Here is an 18,281-nt window from a genome sequence, read left to right as displayed (position 1 = left end):
AGTTTAAATCTGTATTAAATGTATCTAGTGGTCTGGTCATTATATTTAAATAAGTGATAATTTGCTTCCCATTTTTTTGTTAATCAAAACAGTGAAGGCATCTATGTGTCTCTCCCTCAAATTCTTTTTTTTCCTCCCTCAAATTCTTATTAAAAATTCAAAGAAGGAAAAAAAACTCAAAGAAGGGGTGCATGACTGGCTCAGTGGGAGGAGCATGTGACTCTTGATCTCAGAGTCCTGAGTTTGAGCCCTGTGTTGGGTGTAGAGATTACTTAAAAAAAAAAAAAAAAATAAAACAAACAGACAAAAAAACTCAAAGAAATCTTAGCCACTCAACTTCTCAGGTTTGTCAAATGCCAGATTTATCCATACAGGTATTTTGGGAACAAGGAAAGGAAATACATTGAGGAAATAGCATCTATTCTTAAAATTCTTGAGATCTAAAAAGGGATTTGACTAACTAGGCACATGGAGGACACAGGTCAGAAAGAGTACAGTAACAATATATAAATATTATATGTGTAACTTTTGGGAGTATGCCACCTGTGGGATTTAAATGGACTTGATTTCAGAAGGAAAATAAATTAAAACATTTTTTTTTATTATCCAAGTGTTCTTTTATCTATTTATCTATATTACTTTTATAATCAGATAAAATGTGTAAGAAACATCGAAGGTCATTCAAACAAGTGAAATGGCAAGTTTTCTAAGTGGACGGTATCACTTATTGCTAAGCACATAGAGATACTCACTAGGAACAACTTGAAAAATAATTGTGCCTAGAAAAAGGTAATTGAACAAGTATTTTCTAACTAAGGTAGATTGTGTGTGTGTGTGTGTGTGTGAGAGAGAGAGAGAGAGAGAGAGAGAGAAACACTGTATAATGATCTTACTGATTTGAAGTTTTTCTAAACACATCTCCACATTTGGGTAGGGTAATCTGTGGGCAGATACATTGGCTTCTACACATTTGGCCTTACATAAATAATGGTAAAGTTCTATTCGCTATGGGAAATGCAATTGGGACAATCTGAATTCATGCATCACTTGCTTTAGTATTAATCCATATTTTTACTTTCTGGATTTAAAAATCATTACTCAGTTTGCTTAGCTTCGATTATAAATGCCTGCTAATAGTTAATTTTTTGAACCAGTCACGTTACCTAAATTTCTATTTTGTTGTTAATTGAATAGACTTCAGTGAGACAAAAATTCCATTATTGTTTACCCCGTGTACCATTATTTTATCTATCACTAACATACCAATCATTTTAAGATGTATCCCAATTTCAGAGATGTTAATATGTTTAAATAAAAGGGCACATACTTTAAAATTGAGGAAATGAGGGAATGTACAGGATTTCTGTTTTTCTCTTAAAGGTTATCTTTTCAGCTTCTTTTTTTTAAACCACACCTTACTCCTGTATTCCTGATATTACCAAGTGAACTTCAATTAGGTAGTCCTATACAGTTGGTGCAGTTAAGCCAGTACTACAAAGTCACTTCTTCCAGGTCATATCCGATACAAAAATCTAAGGGCTTATTATAAGACTGGGAAAATGAATTTTTTCCCTATTACTGGCTTATCCATTAAATTGAGCAGAATTTTATATATTGAAATATTTTCATGCTAGCAATGCCATTACCCCAGTACAGGAAAAAAAAATGTTTTACTTTTTACGATGGGAATAAACACCAAAAGAATGCAGTTAATAGCTCTGTGGGGACTTTTGTAGTACTTTGCATAATGAATGAACTCACCTAAACTCCTAAGATAAAATCCACCTGACTACTCAAAAGGTTAAATGTGTATAAAAAGCTGGTATTTTGCTATGCAAGGAAGAAGAGTTAAGATATACTAAATGAATTGCTTTTCTTCTCAGGCACAATTATAACCTGATTACTTTTTTTGTGTGCTATAAGTAACCTTTTCATGTACAATCCATTGCTCTGCTTATTATTCATTAAAAAAGCTACCTCAAGTAAAAATATTGTCATAATTGAGGAATACTAAATAAGTTGAAATTCATCACTCATACAAAAAAGAAAACAGAGTAAAAACAGGGAAAAACAAAAATTCTATGAGAGATCTAGGAATAAAGAGAGAATGAGAAAACAAGATAGAAGCCCAAGGAATATACAAGCCTTCTTTACAGTTTTGGTTCACATGTAATCTTGAATACAGCTCTTTTAATAAGGTAAATTGAGTGAGTTTGGTTTTTTTCTATAATCAAAAAGCCAGAGAAAGCACATCAGAGCAGTTTTCAAATATTTCAATATCAGTGACTGTGTTATATATTTTGATAGTTTTCGCAGCATCTAGCATAATGCTATTGCCACAGTCATACTGCAAAAAAAAAAAAATAAATAAAAATCTAGGTTATTAGATGACCAGTCATTTCCACTTTTTTTTTTCATTTCCACTTTTTAATTCCAGTCTAGCATTCAGCGATCTGTGCAAACTTACCCTCATTAAAGCAAGATCAAATAAATGTTAGAATTGTAGGAGACTGGAAAGTGTACCCTGCTTAAAATAACCCTAGGTATGAGTATATTCTGACATGGGAACTGAATTCAAATATAGTCTTAATTATGTGTTTAGTGACAATACCTTGATGCTTTGAAATGGGTGATTCAGACTTGTGAAAATATCTATTGATTGACACTCTTCCTACCCGCCCCCCCCATGAGTAATCCTCATTCACTTTGTATTTGATGCTATGCTTCTGGATGACTAGCACTTTTCCTTAACTCACACACCAGAGTGGCATTCTTCTAAAGCAACTATGTGTATGGCACTGACAAAATAAGCAACTAAACTCATTATAAACTATTATATAGATAACAACTGATTTTAAGAAAATTGAAAAGGCCATGGTAAAAGGCAAACTGAATGTGCTCAATTTCAGACAGTAGCTCCTGGAGAGATGTTTTTTAGTTCCTCTATTTTTCCTTGTCTTTAAAACAGTTCAGAGTCCACAGATAACTAAGAATATATCATAGGGTTACAAACTTTCTAAATTTGCCCTGCAGGTGAGAAGCAGGAATGGGTTCAATGAAAACTCAACATTGTTATACACTAATAATGCAGTGGCAGAAAGAGAAACTAAGAAAACAATTCCATTTAGAATTACAGCCAAAATAATAAAATACCCAGGAATGAGCTTAACTGAGTTGGTGAAAGATCTGTATTGAAAAAAACAACCAAATAAACTGTAAAACATTTTTGAAAAAAATGGAAGATGACACAAACAAATGGAAAGATATATTCATGGACTGAAAGAACCAGTGTGGCTAAAATGTCTATACTACCCAAAGCAATCTACGGATTTAATGCACAGACTGTCAAAATACCAACAACATATTTTCACAGAACTATAACAAATTATCATAAAATTTTAGTGGAATCACAAAAGATCCCGAACAACCATTGAAAAAGAACAAAGCTGAAGGTATCACAATCCCAGATTCAACATATGCTACAAAGCTGTAGTAATTAAAACAATATGGTACTGAGACATTGATCAATGGAACAGAATAGAGTCCAGAAATAAATCCACTTTTGTATTGTTAATTAATCTATTACAAAGGAGGGAAGAACATACAATGAGAAAAAAGTCTCTTCAATGAGTGCCTTTGGGAAAACTGGCCAGCTACATGAAGAAAGAAGAATGAAATTGGATCACTTTCTTATATCATACAAAAATTTAAACTCAAAATAGATTCAAGACCCAAATGTAAGCTCTGAAGCATAAATTTCCTAGAAGAAAAAATAGGTAGCTGATTTCTCTGACATCAGCCCATGAAACATTTTTCTAGATATGTCTCTTCTGGCACAGGAATCAAAAGCAAACTTAAACTATTGGAATTGCACAAAAATAAAAAGCTTCTGCACAGTGAAAGAAACCATCAACAAAATGACAACACAACTTACTGAATGTGAAAGTATATTTGCAAATGATATATTCGATAAGGGGTTAATATCCAAAATATATAAAAAACTTATATAACTCCACACCAAACAAAATAATCCAATCAAAACAGGCAGAGGATCCGAATAGTTTTCCAAAGAAGATATATAGATGGCCAACAAACATGCAAAAAGATACTCAACAACACTAATCATCAAAAAATGCAAATTAAAATCACAATGAGATATCAATTTACAACTATCAGAATGACCAAAATGAAAAGGACAAGAAGTCACAAGTGTTGGGGAGGATGCAGAGAAGAAGGAGCCCTCCTGGATGTTGGGATGTAAATTGGTACAGCCACTGTGAAAAACAGTATGGAGGCTTCTCAAAAAATCAGAACTAGAATATCACATAATCCAGTAAGTCCACTATTAGGTAATTACCCAAAGAAAATTAAAACACTAATTTGAAAAGATATATGCACTTCTATGTTTATTACAGCATTATTTACAATAGCCTACATATGGAAGCCACCTAAGTGTCCAATGACAGATGAATGGATAAAGAAGGTGTGGTACACACACATACACACACACACACAGAAATATTATTCAGCCATAAAAGAACGAGATCTAGTCATTTACAGCAGCATGGATGGATCTAGAAGGTATAATGCTAAGTGAAATAAATCAGAAAAAGACAAATACCATATGATTTCATTCATATGTGGAATTTAAGAAACAAAATAAACAATTAAGAAGAGACAAAAATAAAGACTTAAATACAGAGAATGAACTGGTGGTTGCTAAGGAGAGGATGGATGAAATATAGGTGATTATGAGTATATTTACCTTGATGAGCATTAGGCAATGTATAGAATTGTTAAATCATTATATTGTACACTTGAAACTAATGTTAACACTATATATTAATTATATTTGAATTAAAAAAAAGAATATTTGACATTAGGGAAGAAAATTTACTAGTTGATTTCATAAAACCATTTGAATTAAAGTACAAGTTTGAGCACTAAGCAAGATGACTCTGGAAAAGCAGCTGTGGGCTCATCTTCCAATGGATCTGCTTGTTTTAATAGTTTTGTTCTCAGCTTTGAAATCATCGAAATCTAGTATTGATATGTTCTATAAATTGCTTTTTTCAGTGTTAAACTAAGGATTAAAAATAACGAAGCACATCTTATGATACTGCTTTCTCTAAAATACTATTATTATATTAGTGAGACCAAAATAGGCTTTTTGTGCCATATAAAATGGTATATAACAAGACAAGATGTAAATGTAAAATCATATTATTTATTCATCTTTGTTTATACTTTAAGATATTATTTTTGCACATATTTTGTAATGCATACATTAATACTTAAATTGTGCAGCTACTTTGTAAATAAGTAGATTTATTTTGGGGTGTAAAAAAAACACTGCTAATGAAACTTCTGTAAACACAATGACAAAAATGTGACTTAATAATATCATGTTCTGCTATTTTACTTATATGTTTTTGGACATGGAACTAGAGATTAAAACTCAGCTGAAAGGCCAGGAATAGACATTCAATGGAAATGGATCATTAATAGCTTTAATTTCCAAAGGCTTAAGCCATATTATACAGGAGGAAAGTAATATTTTTTGAAACCAATAAGCCATTAACTCGGGGTTCTGAACCTTTTTGTATGCTCTGGACCCTTTTATCAGTCTGGTAAAGACTAGAGGCTTTTCTCAGAATAATTCTGTTTAGTGTATAAAATGAATGTACAGAAACATGACGTAATTATCAAAATATTGAAAAATAAGTGAAAAAGTAATATATATGCTTACCTATTAACACATTAAATAACTGAGTTAGTGGCAGGTCTACTATAGTTTCATATTAATAAAAGATATAAATATTTTTTCATGTATGTGCAACAAGTAGAATGTGGTATAAAAATATTTGTGATTTCTATCAGTGACAAAGTCACTGGTACTGTTAATATTATGATCCATTGTTGCTAACACTTTTCCATCAACATAATTAACAGAAATTCTACATTTTAGGTAGTCATTTTGTTTTTCTTACCAAAGGAGGCAGACCCCTTGACTCTATCCATTCATCCTTTGAGGGTTCTGTACCCTTGGTTAAAAACTGCATGAAGTATATCAGAGTGTGAGACCGAGAACATCCTTATATTAATCTCTGTTGGAAAGTGCTCACGTTCTGTAAAACTGAAAACTATTCACAATAGTAGAATCCACGAATAATTCTAATGGGAAAGGAAATGTTATTATTAAGCTACTGCCTAGTGGATATGAAGCAATATTTATATACCAAATAGCCATCTTATGGATGTTTAAAAAATTGTATGTCTGCCTGAGTTTACCAGAGAAAATATAAAGGGGATTTTATTTTGAACAAACCACCACAAATATCCTTGGGTTTCTTGGAGCTAAGAGCTGCAGTTCAATTTCTTGGTATTTTGTAGTTAGATAATAGTGCTGAGTATTTATAGGCTTCCTTATATAACTATAGTTCTATCCATTTTTCTTGTCAGAAGAGTTTATTTTCTGTCCCTGCTCCTGTTTTCCTTGAATTTTAGTATTGGATTTACTGACTTTGCTCTAGCTCTACTTCTTTTTATAGAACCATATTCCTCAAGTTCAATTTATTTTTAAGTTGGATACTTTATGTGTCCATTCCCTTTAGAGCTCTAAAAAGAATGTGTATTATTGACCAGATAAAGCTATTAAGGTAACTATTATGAAATTTATTTTTAGGTCCTTGGCCACCTTAATGGCTCTTTGGGGTTTAAGATATGCTCCAAGTGGAGTGCACCATAACCTGGGAGGAGCATCTGTGACTATTATTTCTCATTCAACACCTGCTCAATCTGGAATAACTGCAATCTGGCATTCTCTTCCACCACCCACTGTAATTATTTAAGGGCCATTAATGGTTTGAGGCTCCAAATTAAAAAAGTCTTTTCTTAAGTATCTATTTTCTTGACCAGCTTTTATTTTGGGAACATTCTTTTCCTTCTTTCTCAAGTTTTTATTCTGTTTCTATTTTTCTGATTATATTTTTTATTTCCTTTTTTTTTTTTTGCACCTTTGCAGATAGAATTTCTTTACCTGCCTTAAATTCTGTCCTTAGTGATTTCCCTTCAATCTTACCACTTCACCATTCTCATCTGATCCCTAATTATCAGTGCTTCCCTAAGCTGTCATCTGCATTTTAATAACTAGCTTACGGGGATGTACCAATTGTATCTACAATTCAGTATGCCTTATGCAGAAAAGAGATCTGTTGTGCTCCTATCCTTCATTTGAAGAAGATTGCTTTGAAGATGACATTCAAAATATGGATGTGGCTCTTTGTCTTAAATGCTGCTAGAAGCCATCACTTTTCAAGTCTCTGATTGGTTGAAAACCGTGGCTAGGGCCATGCCAGTTGTCGGTATCTCTGCCCAATTTAGCTCCATTCTTGCCAGTAAAATTTTATTGCAACTATTTGAAAGTCTTGGGATTTCAGGAAATCATGGAAAAGTGGGCACATTAGTCAAAAGATCTGAAATCGCCTCTATTCTTTCCTTTCTCCTATTTGAGAAAAGCATTTGTTTTTGCTGTTTGGTGGATGTGATAAAAGCAGAAACCGTTGTGGTTTGTACCAGAAATTTCTCCATAACGACATAACCATTTCATACCCACTTTGATAATTCAAACTCTAAATTTTACCTAACACCTCATGCCAAGCTGACACGTGTAGAGGATAATGACTAGCCCACAAATTACATTTTAAACCATGTTCAAACTGTAAACTCATCAGATGAGTTCTCTTCTAGAGGTTTCATTATAGAGTTTTTCTTTTTCCTTTTAAGATTTTATTTATTTATTTTAGAAAGAGAGAGAGAGAGAGAGAGAGAGAGCGAGCGAGCATGAACAGGGGGAGGGGAGAGGGAGAGGGAGAAGTAGTAGACTCCTCACTTAGCAGGAGCCTGACTCCAGGCTTTATCCCAAGACTCTGGCATCATGGCCTGAGCTGAAGGCAGACGCTTATTAGCACCTGAGCCACACAGGTGCCCAGATTTTAGTTTTTCTATATTGTATATATTTTATTTGGACTCTTCCTTTTATCTTTTCTTTTTTCCAAAAATTTCTTACAAGGAGAGGAACAGTGATGGTTGAAAAGATTGATATTTTCAGTCTGAGAAAAATAACAATATTTTTCAAACGTACAATTTTAAATTTTATGAGGATGAAATCAAGTTGTCCTGCTCCCAAACTCTCCTGATCTCTGCATATTTCATCCTTCTTCATCTCTGAATTAGGACTATTAGAGTGAGCTTTATCCTTAAGTATAAATGCCAGACTAAACATTAACTCCCGGCCATATGCAGTTTAGTACATAATAGGAATGTTAATATCATTTGAAATTTAAGAAGACCTTACTGGATGTTTCAGTAATTATTTGCAATCAAGTACAAAACTGTAAGGTAATAAGAATCTCATTCAATTTGTTAGAGGTATTTAACAAGTCCTAGGGGGTCTATTTGAGCATTTTGCAGGTTTTTTTTCCTATGTTTCCTTTATTAGATTATCACTTTAAGGTACAGCAGGTAAACTTTCAAAGTGTGGTATGTCTGAATAAAACTGTTGGGCAACATTTGGAAAAATATACCCAGAAGCATCTGATTGAAGGTGGAACTTGCATGTCAGACACAGAAAATCCAATTCGGTTTTGTCATTGAGTCAATTTTTTGTGTTTACTGTTACAAAGACTTCATCCTGCAGTAATGTTGGAATCGTTTCTTTCCTTGAGGGCTATTGATATACTTGCACAGTATTCTGTTTTGTTTTGTTTTAAAACTTATTGTCACATCTTTTTAATGAGACCATGAGAAATTAAGTTAAAATAATTATCTGTACTCAAGTATTTACAGTTATGGTTATTTCCATGCATATCTCTATATATTTATGGTATTATATACATTAGATTTAACATTATACAATTAATACTGAATACAAACCTTTTATCAATCCATAGTTGATTACTTAAATTTTTATTATGTTTACAAAAGGTGACAGCTTGAAACAAATTGTCCTTTCCTGTCCTATTAGATTTCTGGATTAATTCCTAATTTTATGTACTTCAAGGAAAGTAATCTTAAATTTATGTCAAGTGACACTTGAAAAGACGAAAGTTATTGGTAAAGCATGCCATTTCAAATTTCTAAAACAGAGCAGATATTTTTTTTTATCTGGAATAAACCTAGGACTCAAGTTAATGATCCTTTCTTTTCTTTTGTTCTTGCTTTCTTTCCTTTTTTTTTTTTTTTAACTTCTTGCTATATTTACAAAAGTTAAAGTGTATCTTGGTGTTTTAAAAATCCCTTGTGGTTGCACAGAAAAGACAGCTCATGAGATGGATTTTTAATATATAAATATTGTTTGCCATCAATTGGTCTTGACCCTACATTGTCAGGGCCTAAAAGGAAGTGATCATACTAAAAATCTCATCACACTATGATTACACAGCAATTGAAATCATTCACTACATATGAAGATTCTAATGGACAAAGGGTTTACTTATCCTTGTACATATCATCTTTCTTGTAGAATTCCCCTCTCTATCACTCTACGTTTTTCTAGTCTCAGCTTAAATGTCATTTCCTTAGAACAGGCACTCCTGTCACGGCTCCCTTTGCTTTTCATTCACAGCACTCAACATGCTTTATAATTAGATATTATACAATTCTTGTTTTTTTCTCCCACTGATCTGTATACTCCCTGAGAGTAGGAACTGAATTTACTTTAATTACCATTTTGCCCCAGTTCTGGAAGGTGGCTATTGTTGGACGCAATTTGGTGAATGAATGAATGAATTCATTCATATGTTCTCAAAACCTGTACACAGTTAAGAAAAAAATTTTTGTTTCACATGACTAAATGAATACATTTACTATAATACTGGACTTCACAATTTTCTTATTAAATTTATATTTCTTATTAAATTTAATTCTTATTAAATTTAATTTACTTCCCAATAGATATCTCTTATTTTTTATAAGATTTTTTATTTATTTATTAGAGACAGAGAGAGAGAGAGAGAGAGAGACACAGAGGCAGAGGGAGAAGCAGGCTTCATGCCCCATGCCGGGAGCCTGACGTGGGACTCGATCCCGGGTATAGAGAATCACGCCCTGGGCCGAAGAAGCGCTAAACCCCTAAGCCACCAGGGCTGCCCGATATCTCTTATTTTTAATATTCTTTATTTTATATCAGAATTTGTTTATATTTTGATTTTGGATCTATGTCATACCTGGATATAGCACAGTAGGAATTTAGTATTATATGTATAGTATAAAACTGTAATCTTGATCATTTATTTAAAGTAAAAAAAAAGGTAGAATTTTTCACTCCACCATTAATTTCTCCTTACCATTCACTAAAATACTTGATCGAATAGCAATGACAGCTTACCATAATTACAAACATAAAAACATAAATGAAGAAATTAGATGTTTACAGTTCAGACATATGTGATGATGTCATTTTTCAAAACCAAAGCAATTCCTATCATCTATAACAGTTTGGTTGGATTAACATTTGTTTATTAAAATTTCTATTAATGCTACAGGATTTCCTAAATTAATGTAGTATTAAAACATGGAATGTGAGACATTATAGCTGACTTCTACACAAGTTGTTTTCAAGGACACAGTTAGTTACTAAAGATAAGTTAGTTGTTTGGGTAATAAAAAATTAAAATCGTACAAAATTATAACAAAACCTGGGATCACTGGCATTGGCTTTCAAATAACTTAAAGATCTTTGTGTCCCTTTTATTTATTAAGGCAATTAGTTGCTTATTTACAACATTTACTGACCTACAATTTTACTAGGTATTTTATATATGGCTGTAATTTTAATCTACCTGTCTATATAAACCAATGAATTATATTAATATCATTTATGGATAAGGAATCTGAAGCCCAAAAAGGGCAACTAATTTATCCAGACATTTAGTTATGAAGAGGAAAAGCCAGAATTTCTGTTCCAGTTCTATCTGAATGCGAAGCCTGTGCTCTTTCCTCTCACTCTTCCAACACTCGCCAAGGCCACTCCTCAAGTGCAAATGTTCTTACAGTGTACAGTGTAATGAACAGTGTCCCTTTCATTCTACAAGCACCAGGATCAATCATGCTTAGGCGTGCAGGCTCTTGCAGCTGCGATGTTTGGAGGTAAGGCCAGGCCCTGCAGTTTACAAGCTGTGTTTGCTAAGGCAAATTATTTACTCAGCACACTCAGTTTTCTCTGTAAAATGGAGCCAGTGATATGTAGAATCCACTACAAAGAACGTTAAGAGGGGATGCCTGGGTGGCTCAACGGTTGAGCGTCTGCCTTCAGCTCAGGGCATGATCCCAGGGATCAAATCCCACATGGGGCTCCCTGCGTGGAGCCTGCTTCTCCCTCTGCCTATGTCTCTGCCTCTCTCGCTGTGTCTCCCATAGATAAATAAATAAAATCTTTAAAAAAAAAGACTGTTAAGAGGGCTAAATAAATTAATATTTAAAGTACTTAGGACAGTCTTGGCACATAGTAAGTTAAAAACCTAAATTGAAATCAACATTATTATATGACAGTTAGTTGGTGATATAGTAGAATGTTTAGTTATTTACAAAATAACTAAATACTTTAGTTTAAATATCACATTTTTATATGTGTTGAACATATAAAAATAAATATCACATAATTTAGTTATCTATAAAATGCTTTAACAATTTTCACTACATAAGCTTATACTTATACAAATGTACTTGGCAGCACTGCTATCAAAAGAAAAGACACATATGTACGTTTATGTAGTATATGTTGTATATGTTTGTGTATTTGTACATACTAACTTATTTGTAACAGAGGCTTAAAGAGTTATATCTAACCAAAAATGAAGATATGGAAATATTAATTTACATTTTAAAAATATATTTACATGTATCATCATCTCTTGTCCTTAATACCTTATATTACTTTATAATACTTTACTATATATTATACTTATAGGTAGAATTCTTAAGGTAGTGGCTATAGGATTATCTAGATTATAATACTTAATTTTTGAAAACTGGATAATTATGACATTTAGAAACATCACTTTCTCCACAGTTGAAGATTTTAGTTTTCATTTTTAATAAAACTCCCTGAAACCATTCAAGTCTTAATACTTTTTGGCATAATAGTTTGGGAATGTTGCATTATAAGAGATCCCTTGGCAACTATCTTAATTTCCAGAAATAGTGTCAGTGATGAAAATGAATTTGAGTGCCATTTCTGAAATTTAATCATGTCACATTTAAACACCCAGCAGGGAACTGTATATGGCTATTGTGGGCCACACAGTCCAATCAATGAAAACAATCTTCATTATTTTTAGATTAGTTAACTAAAGTGCTATCAATTTCCATTGCGCTTACTTTAGTTTAAACATCACATTCTGTTAAATGCACACAGCAAAGCATATCTGTTCTTATGAGAATAGGTTTCTCATTCCAGTTCATCATCATTTCCTTTCAAACTGTGTATGAAAATGGCTGAATGCTTGAGCTTGTAACATTTAAAAACAATAAGGAAATATAAATTAGGACTTCATAATTAGGAGAATTGCTGTAATACTGTAATAAATAGTATGAGCACATCTAAATGATTTTCACATATCATTCAAATGTAACTTCAATTAAAATTAAAAATAATCAAAATTCAATTCATTGTAATAAATAAATGAATAATAGAGCTAAAAATAATTGAGATCTGCCAACATAAGTGATAGGTTGTATGAACAATACCCGGAAATCTAAATTGAAATATTTAAATCAGAAGTATTATTGCCCTAGCCTACCTACTAGGTAGGTACCTAATATAATTAGCAAATAATTACTGGAAAAATTATAGGCAGGTTTTTACCCAGTATTAAAACTTTTGTTATTAAGACTTGAAATATTGCATTTATTGAAAATGTTTGATGTGACTGATTTGCATAATTATAATAATTATTACTGTACAATTGGACATTGTGTCATAATGGATCAGTTAGATATAAATTTATTTTTATAAAGTAAAAATGTCTAATAGCTATACTAATTAAATAATACATTAAACAAAGAATTATATAGATTTTTAAATAATATTTATTAAAATCATATCTTAAACATCTTGGTTTTAATTGTTTAACTGAAAATTTTAAAATATATTTAGGTTTTAAAAATGTAGTATGTCACTAATATTAAAAATATTTCACTTAATTGCACTGGCAAAGGTAGTCTTAAAAATTGCTTAAAATTGAAGGACACGTATAAAAGAAGGAAAGGCAGAGAAAGGTTAAAATGATGATATGATATGTACACATATATCGAGATTAGTGTGTTGACACCACTTAAAGAATTTTTTTTTTTTTTTTTTTTTTATTTATGATAGGCACACAGTGAGAGAGAGAGAGAGGCAGAGACACAGGCAGAGGGAGAAGCAGGCTCCATGCACCGGGAGCCTGACGTGGGATTGGATCCCGGATCTCCAGGATCGCGCCCTGGGCCAAAGGCAGGCGCTAAACCGCTGCGCCACCCAGGGATCCCCACTTAAAGAATTATATCCAAAATTACCACTTTTATGTTTTCAAGACTTACTAGTGGTTGTACTTAGATCACAGCATTCATATGTATCTACTGATAATGCAGAAGTGGTCTAAATAGAGGAACAGAGTCCCTGTTTACTTCTCTTATTTAAAAGCCATCTGCATAACCCTATTGCAAACCAGAGTTATAGAAGATTTTATTAAAGTCAAAGAAAAACAATACAACTTGTGGTATCATTTATTGAGTATCAATTAATATAACAAGTTATATTTCATTACACTGGCAAAAACATCTTTAGAATACTGCTCAAAAATATAGGAAGTCAGTAACAAATAACTTGATGGCTGCTGAGGACACTAAGAAATCAGATACCATGTCTATACTGAACTCAGAATGGTAGGTTCTTTCATTCATTCTGTAAATGTCTATTGAACATCTACTGTTTGCTAGTCCTCTTCTGACAACTGTGATTACAATAGTACAATCTCTCCCTCATGGAGGATATACTCCATTGGGGGTATTGTAAATAAATAACATGCAAAAGTAAAAATATGATATGTTGATGATTAATGTTAAGGAGAAAATGATAACAGATAAGGGGGTGGGTGTGTTTTGGTATGTTGAGGTAGGGAGGTACAGAGGCTGAGGAAAGCCTCATTGGGAGGATGCTTTTATGCAAAGACTCAAAGGAAGTACTGGAGTACTCATAACATCATAATAGAATATTAAAGGAAAAAGGGAGATGGAAACAGAAATGCTGTAGGCCAGAGATGTGGGACAGGAACAGTGGGGAGGCCACAGTGGCTGAAACAGTCCACAAAAAGGGAGGAGTCCCAGGAGATGTGGTCACAGAGGTGAGTGAATAGGGCAGAGGTACAGGAAGGTCCTGCTAGCTTCAGGAAACAGGCAGACTTTAAGTTTTACTCTGAGCTCAGAAGTCAGTGGAAGATTCTCAGCTGCTAGGTGACATGTGTTGATTTCTGCTGTAACAGACTCCCTCCAGCAGTAGAGAGAGTTAACAGACTATGTAAGAAGCACATGTAGAAGGAGGGAATGGCCTCTCTCTAGTAAAATTGTCTCATGAGAACTTTTTATGTCTTTTAAAAAAAACTCTTTTTTGTCACCTTCTTTGCCTTAAAATTCCCTGCCCACAAATAAGGACAAATTCAACCTGGAGGAAGGGAGGGACGGAGGGAGAGAGAGAGAGAATATGTGTGTTTCCTGGGATGGCTAACATGAAACCAGGTCTTTGTTTTGTTTTTTAAAGAATTTATTTATTTATTCATAAGAGACACATAGAGAGAGAGAGGCAGAGACATAGGCAGAGGGAGAGGAAGGCTCCCAGTGGGGAGCCTGATATGGGACTAGATCCCAGGACTCCGGGATCATGCCCTGAGACAAAGGCAGATGCTCAACCACTGATCCACCCAGGCATCAGCATGGAGCCAGGTTTAACAGCTCTCACCTCTTTCCCTTCTCCTCCTTTTTGTTTTCCATATTCTTTCTAAAGTATGTCAGCTAGCCTCTGTTCCTCTTTAGAATTTCATCTGCTTCCATTTATCTGTATTTCTGTTTGTGAAATGAGAGGGCATAGAGATATGGGGTGAGAGGAAGAAGCAGAGTGATGCGTGGTCAGTTCAGTTTTTTTATTCATATATGTAGTGCTCTCTCATTAAATAGACATTTAAAACATAATTATTCTTTTCAGATCACAAAGGTACTACAAGCCTAATAAATTCAAAACTGAAGAGTATACTGAGTAAAGATGACACAACTCAACAATAATATAAATTTCAAATTACTTCCTTTGTGGGAAAGCTCTGCTCATGTTTTTGATATTTTTTTTCTTTTGTTGTATTTAATGTTATTGAATTGACAGACATAATAAGCTGAGGATAAGAAATATTTTCCTTTCATGTTTATTGTAATTATATCCCAAGTTTATTATTTGTGTTTATAGTTTATTACTTTTATATAGATGTTTTTAGTCAATTCTATTCCTCCGTTATTTTATTTACTCATCTATTTATTTATTTTTAAATATTTTATTTATTTATTCATGACAGACAGAGAGAGAGGGTCAGAGACATAGGAAGAGGGAGAAGCAGGCTCACCACAGGGAGCCTGATGCAGGACTGGATCCCATGACTCCAGGATCACGCCCTGAGCTAAAAGTAGACGCTCAACCAATGAGCCACCTAGGTGCCTGTCTTTTATTATTTATTATTTGGGAGGGCATTGAGAATGATTTCATTTTAAAATATGCCAGAACTTAATTAACTCATCAGGAGATATAAGAAAGCAGTGGATGAATTGAGATAATATGAGTGCAGACACCTAAGATTAGAGTGAAGACAGTTTCGATTTGAACACAAGTGTACCAGCATTTCAGTATGATATCCTCTGACCTACCCAGCATTAAGTCTCCAATATTTTCTCTTTCCTCTTCCTTCTGAAATATCTGCAGAAACAAATGGTCTCTCTGCCATAACTGTTGGCATAAGCTAACCCAAGGGTATCCCTATGGGAAATGATACAAAGTTCAGAAGAAAGTTTATAAATCTTACTCCCAAGTGGATGCTGGGCACATTGATTATAATCTATGCACTGTCAATGCCCAAGATCCTAACCTCAACTGGCTGAGAGCCAGCACCATCTGTAACCTGCAGGTGTTTCTGTGTGCCCTGTAGCGAGTGAATACTCTTAAGTTCTCAATGTGCTCTACAGCGTCACTGTGGCAGATGCACTTTCTTACTCTGGATTTTCTAACAATTCTGAGAAGCCACACAAAAAAAGCAGAACCATATCCCTATAGAAACCAAAACAGTAGGGAGAGTAAGGATCCTCAGTTTATTATAAACTCTTGCAAATTGATAAAATAAAAACAAATGGCTCAATAAGAACCTATTTTAGAGTAGATCCTTAAGTAACTTTCCCTGATCTCTTTGTTAAAGCATATCATAGGTTAAGAAACCCACTATTCCATTCATGTTCAAAGAGAAATCTGAGTTTACATAAAAGGATTATATAAATATAAAATGAAGTCAAAGAAAGCAAAGGCACTTATTAGACATAATAGCAAGACACTAGACACAAACTGGTGACAATTAAGTTCAAGATCTATTTCAATGTGTCTTTCCATAATCAATCAAGTTTCTTTCTTTTCAAGGGTATTTTTAGATGTGGTGACCTCAGCAAAATCTCTGATGGAGGAATAGAATAGGGTTTGTCATCAGTTTCAACGTCTAGTTCATATCCAAGTCTCCTTCAATTTTCAACTCACTGGCAATTATATATATATATATATATATATATATATATATATATATATATACACACACACACATATATACAGCTTCAAGACCTAGCTCTCTTGTCCCAGGGTGTCTACAGCTTCAGACATCACTTCCTCTTCAGGGCACTCAGAGGGCTATTGTTTGACCACCTCAGAGTGACACTCATTGTGAGGCAGGGGTCCATGACATGTCCCCTATATAGGGTTCTCCTTTTAGGAAAATGAGAATGTCTCATCTTCCTATTGCTCCCCTGGCCAGGCCTCCTACGTGTCATGTTTGTAGCCAGGCATTGTTTTAAGCTCTGCCAAAGTTCTAGTACTGTCTGGAAGGTGCTTTATTCTGGCACCCAATGTCTGTTTTGGCTGCATGAAAATCAAATAGTCATTGATGTTAGTTTTTTGGTCTGCATCATGTTAATTGTTTGTTAACAGATACCTTGGGGTGCTTCTTAGTACAACTTCCAGGGCTCAGTAGGCAGCCGTCAGCGAGTCCCATAAACCAAAGAAAAGAAGAATGGAAGAGCTGTATCTGGGAGGGCCAAGGACCAATTGAATCTGAATTAAGTTGACTTACCATATGGTTAGCTAAATGCTTCAGAGGAAGGTTGCTAGGTTAGTTGACTGCATGGCCACTCATCTATTTGGTTGTATGATCAACCTGCTTACTGATGCTGTCCTTTCCTTCCATTCATCCATGCCTAAAGGTTCCTATGCCAACTCACAATTAATGTCTTTCCCAATTATCTTTAAGTTTAAAAAATCTTCTGCTCATCCAAGGTATTTCTTTGATATTTAGGATTTCATTATTCAATAAAGTTTTTCAGAACGAGCACTCATATATCATCATTTTGTTTATATACATAATCCAAATAAATCCTTAAGTAATTTTCCCTGTTTTACTTTATAAAGTATTCTTGTCAAAGGGAAAGGAAGAGAAGTGACATGTAAAATTGTTACTCTGCCTAAAAAGGAAGGAGTGTGTGTGTGCACGCGTGTGCATACCCACATGGGCTTATGAACATGTATATAAGAGAGAGAGGCGGTGTATATAAGAGAGAGAGAGATATATCTTGATTTAGAGGAAAATACACTGAACTGGGAATCACAAGCCCTGATTCTACATTTCTTCTAGTACTGTTTCTGTTGCTAACTGTGACAGCCTGGGCAAACTGCATAGCCCACGTGTCTCAGTTTCTGCATTTGCCTTCTGAATTTGCATAACGTTGTAATGCTCTAGTAGTATAATATCCATCAAAGCAGTAGCACTATGGAGTTTCTAGAAGTGCCCAGCAATTAAGCTATATCATTATTATTCTCATTAGCATGTATTTGTGCCCAATTCTGGTTTCATCCCAATGACTATAATCCTGTTACTACTTTCTCCGAGTTTTGTTTCTTTTGGGGAAGAAGGGTTGCTTTGTGCTTCTTTGTAAACACTTCAGGCGATTTACTGTCC

At 33.8% G+C, this 18,281-nt stretch overlaps 1 protein-coding gene across 2 annotated transcripts in view; it reads right to left on the bottom strand.

Annotated features, from left to right (window-relative positions):
- Positions 1–18,281, bottom strand: part of EDIL3 (EGF like and discoidin domains 3) — a 389,979-nt gene that overhangs the window by 147,106 nt on the left and 224,592 nt on the right. The gene's annotated exons all lie outside the window — the stretch shown is intronic.

This window comes from Canis aureus, chromosome 2 (assembly GCF_053574225.1).
Source record: "Canis aureus isolate CA01 chromosome 2, VMU_Caureus_v.1.0, whole genome shotgun sequence".
Classification (NCBI taxonomy): Eukaryota; Metazoa; Chordata; class Mammalia; order Carnivora; family Canidae; genus Canis; species Canis aureus.
The sequence above is the reverse complement of the archived record's forward strand: the minus strand, read 5'-3'. Positions and strand labels throughout refer to the sequence as shown.